The sequence below is a fragment of the Cryptomeria japonica genome, chromosome 11, assembly GCF_030272615.1.
Source record: "Cryptomeria japonica chromosome 11, Sugi_1.0, whole genome shotgun sequence".
Lineage (NCBI taxonomy): Eukaryota > Viridiplantae > Streptophyta > Pinopsida > Cupressales > Cupressaceae > Cryptomeria > Cryptomeria japonica.
Genome location: NC_081415.1, coordinates 546605093 through 546610550, shown reverse-complemented (window position 1 = coordinate 546610550; position 5458 = coordinate 546605093).

Below are 5458 nucleotides of genomic sequence, written 5' to 3'. Positions count from 1 at the left end.
TAAAATATTTTAAGGGTAACTTGTTCAACACTAGTAAATTCTAAGAGCGAGGGTGAATCAACACATACAAAAACTCAAACACCATTAACCTTTTCAAACCTTTTCATTTGACATTCATTCCATATACTCTATCCATGAATGTAAACAAATGAAACCACAAAAGAAATCATACAATAACACTAATATTTTTATGTATAAAATACAAATAGGGAAAAACCACAATGAGAACTATCTCACTATATGAATAACTGAGTGACAATGTTTAGGCTAGAGGCCGAGGAGCTCACTGACCCTGAGATGACTTATAAGGCTAAGGTGCACAGCCTTAGGACAAGATACAACAGAGGCTAGAAAAACCTAAGGATCACTTCTTCATGGAATGATACAATTCTCTATATATAAAGACATTGAAATAAATTTGAACTATACATAACCACATCCACCATAATTCTAATCACAATTCACAGTTAAAAATAAATTTGAAACTTTCTTTATCAAAACTCTGTAACACTTATAAACCACTGTACTATTTCACATATACTTCACAAAACATGCAATTTCTACTTATGTCTCCACAATTATTCCATCCATTATATATCAACTACAACCTTAATAACACCAATTAGGCTAGACTAGTTAGGTATAATGTGGAAATACCAATGAGTCGGCCTAAAACACACTCCAATGTATATTTGGAAGGTAAAATGAGATGTGTGAGGATTCATACCTTGTTGTCACACCTTCCAATCTATCCTAAATCATCACCCTTAGTTCCACACATAATCGTATGGACCAAAACATTATAGGTCAAGCGCAAAAGATAAAATTGTGAAAGCAGGCCAACACAACTTTACAAAATCTTCAATATGGATCAACAATACTAGTTGCAGATGTCCAAGATAGTATCAACAAATGCTATTAAAAGTGAATCACCAAACCGAATCACCAAAGTACTAGGAGGTATTGGAATGAAACATATTCTTGTACACTAACACCTGAATAATCATACTTATCTAACCTGCAATTGTGAACCGTATAGACCAACACCAAAGCTCCAAAATTTTAGGATATAACATTAAAGCCTTCTAAAGAAACTATTTAACTAGATTCTACACATCCACATGACCATATTGAAATCCCACTGTAACTGCACTCTAATAGACCACATTCAGACCATAGAGTGTAACCAAAATACTCATCTAGAATAACAAGTTTGACATTGATGACGACAAGAATACATATTTGCAACAATCTCCTCATTTATCATTGATAGAAATAGTTTTACCAACTCAAAAGACAATACCCCTTTGGCATCAAATACAAATGATGTCTTCTTAAAACGAAAACTGTATAGCTCATATACATCTCCCTCTACATACAAAACTCCCTCAAAACTAAAGACCAAAAATTATTTCACACATTCATCTGTATATGTACATGATAAAAGTATCTTACTAGAATCAATAAACCACCTGGCTAGGTAGGTTTCCCACTTTTCTTAGCTAGGGGCATGATACCCTGATGAAAAAATTTCAAATAAACCCATATAGTACTCCAATCATCTCTTGCAAAGGTCAAAAGATTTTGTTGACTCGTTATCTTCAATAAAAGATCCTCTACCTCTTCACTACTTCCTAGTACATTGATTGTCTTACTAAACTCCTTTGATACCTTAAGAATATTCACCATAGTGATGAGATGAACATCTATTATATCTCTCAACTATTAGATTTTATTCATGGACTTCCTTAGGATATTGATGGTCTTTACACCATATGGGTTTCTAGGAGAAATAATTGTTGATATACTGGATGAAAATTATGAGTGGGTCAAAAAGTTTAAAGATTTCAAGGATTTGGATGACCAGAAAATAGAAAGTTCAAATAATGGAAGAGGAATCAATGGCAATGACTTTCGACGTTCAAGGAAGGGAAGTTAGTGGGGAAGAGATGGTGAGGTCTTCAGTGGCTTCCCAGAGTTCGATGACAGAGGATCAACCACAAGCTTTCATGGCAGGGGAGGTTGGTTCGTCTTCCTCTAGGGAAGGGAAAGGAAAGAGGATATCCTGGGCTAACATATAACCAGGCCCAAGGATGAGTTGGTTTTTGCTTGGTATTTTGATATTTTGGTTTAGCATTTGTTGTAGAATGTATTTAGTTGGTCACGATCCATCAACTTTGGATCAATTTTGCTCTGAATGTTTTTGCTTAATCTACATATTTTCATTTTGATAGATTTTAAACTTATATTTTAGTATTAATCTGCTTGGATTCGGCCTATTATTGAGGAAAAAAACAAGAATTCCTTCTTAATCTATTATTTTTGCTATTAACAAATTGATCTTTATATACAAGTTCTCTAGTTGAACTCTCCCTTGTCTATCTCCATCTTCCCTGAAGTTTATTGACTTAAATACTTCTATAATCTGGTTCTCAAAAATACTTATATGTGGGCATTCTATAATAAGGGTCTATCACATTGAATTCTCCTTCTAATAGATAAAATATATTTTAAGAGCTCTATCATTTTCATCTCATGATCATGTAACTTAGCATGTTTTTTCTTAGATAAAGCATGTGATTGTGCCTTTGTTTTATATTTTTCTTGTTTTATTTTGTATACATGCTTTATGTCATTTATACATGCAAGTGGCTACTGTGTGGTCAATTTTAGCTTTTATATTTGCCAATTATGGACCATTTGAGATCTTTCACTCTTCCATTTTTCTTAGAGTACAAAATTAAACCATGGTAAATAAAATTGGAGAATGGTTAATTATTGTGGAAATCTCTAAGGATTTATATGTTTCTACCGAGCCTTGATAGGTGGTTCCCATGGGAGGATTCAACTATTTTACCCTTTGTTTGTGCGGCTTTGTGTATTTTGTTCTCCTTCCAACAATGAAGGGTTTGTGGTGTGATGACCTCATCTTAGAAGCTATTGTTTTCTTATGATTCCTATAAGAGGGAGGTTTAAGTGTTGTAAAATCTTTGCATCGACATATCACCTTAGTCTAGCTATTTTTGATGTTTTTCCCCTTTCCCTTTCTATTTCACTCTAAAATTAAAAGTCAACATGTAAACTCTTGGAGGTTGTTTTACAATTCGTAATCAATTCCAATGTTTGTGAAACTTCTAAACTGCCCTTATTAAGGTTCGAGCCTTTTAGGGATCAATAGATACACTACACATAGTGCAAGTTGCAGAAGAATTGTCTAAGCTATTGACAAATTATTTACTAGGTCAGAGACACAATAAATCCAGTTTGCACCCCTCTACATAGAAAGATATTGTCTTGTGATTTAAAACTTATATTTTTAGAGCTCAAAGGATTTTATATTGAAAGTTTCATGACATGTCTTAATCAGCAAAGAAAGACATGACACTATATCGAATTGTGCCAAGTTAAAGCAAAGGGTCTCATAAGACAAGTTGGAATGCTTCACATTTCACCATACTAATTGACATGGTCATGTCATCTTGACGATATGTTCGTGGATGTATAAGATATGTTTTATTCAAGTTTTAGATGATCTATGGTATCACAATTTGAGTTTTAATTGTTCTCAAGTGCTATAGTTGAACTGGCATGCTCTGTCTTCACCTGTACAAATAGTTATGCACTTTCACTATCATGTATTAATCAAATATTCAAAAAAATGTTTGCAAAATTATTTGACAAGGGTAAAAATATATATCTTATCCACATAGTGATATTCATCTCCTTCTAGTATCACAAATAGTTTAATATTATCTCTCTCAGTGACTAATGGGTGATGGGCTGACATGACATTATTTTCATGATTGTGCCATTTTTCTTTGTTTTCACACCACTCTGAGAGTTTTCATTGAGACATGTTTGGGCCTAGTTGAGTCTTGTTTTGAAACACATCACATTATCTCTCATGGCTTATGAGTTTTGTTTCTAACTTTTGTAATGCTCTACACATTTCATCTACTATTGACCTATTTGATGTTTTGAATACTTATGGAGAGTATTTCTTGTGGTCAGTTGATGAATCAATTCATATCTCATCTACATGTCATCTTGGAGCTGACCCGAGTGAGGTTTTGAAGATTATGGTGGATATATATAGAAGATCAAATTATTAAATGAAGCATAAGTGTGATTTGAGAATGTTCATATGTTGAAGGAAGTGAGTTAGATGAAGGTTAATGGAAAAACAAAATATTATTAATTGATCAGTGGAGTAAAGCCATCAAGTTACAGTCATTCTTTTTGTTCCAAAATTATACTTAAGAGAGTTGTTGCTTCCTTGGGTTGATTTCTTGAAATAAAGTTGTTTTATTTCAGGGAGATGTTGCTTCCTTGGGTTGCAGCCCTAAAACAAAGTTCTAATCCTAGTTATACTATTGTGAGCTTAGATTTGGACAATAGCTCCAAGCAACTTTCTCACCCATTTTTTCCCTTGCTGCCCGTTTTCCATGTAGATCGAGTGTTATGGTTTTGTGCTTCTATGTTTCCTTCTTGCAGTTAGATAGTTACTTTTGATTAATGGTTGTTGATAAAATTAAAGAGAATTTGGTTAAAAACTGACTCACACCCCCCCATCCGCCCTCCTAGTACTCTTGTGTATTCAACAAAGGGATCTTAGATTTATTGATTTTTAAAATTTTAGGTTTTAGTTTGTAGTTCTCATCCCAATGATCCACTGCTTGATGCCTAAGGTAGAACCATTTTTCTTCCTCTATTTCTACTGATTGATCCAATGGAAACCTTTAGTGCTTAATTTAAATTTCAAAAGAATTTTCTTGATGAAACCTATTTGGAGTTTTGTATATAGGTATGCATCCCCTTCAATAATATCTATGTCTTGATATCCATCAAAGTGTCAAGCGATTGACTAATTGTTTCAAGAAAAACCTATAACGAGTACTCCATCAATAGATTGTAAGCCTTATCCACACTAGGCACTTGTAAGGATTTAGAACAATCGGATCAAAATTAGAGCACCAGTTTTGCATATACAAGGGGTGCTTCCCCATATTCCATAATCACCTTTCTAGAATTGAATCCCTTATTTCAATGGATACAAATTCGACAATGAAGAATATCTCCTCAATTTTCTAATTATCCTTAATCTAGGCCCTTGTAATTTTTTTGTTTTCTCTAGGCCCAATAAAATGGTAGATAACTACCAACTCGAGCAACATCACAACATATGCTTTAGTTTTTTATGATATTTCTATTATCTTCAAGGAAGAGAGGACATTCGTTGAACATTTCTTCATTAGGGTAGAACAATTTACATGTATTTTCTTCTCTACTATCCAATATTGAATATAAGGATAAGAACTCTCCAATTTTTTTTAGAATCGAGTAAAAATTATATGGATATATTATGACTAAATTAATTTTTCTTAATGTTTATTAATATTATTTTTTAGTATTTGCCATACATTATAATTATGAAATGGTAGATATATTTTTTCTAAAT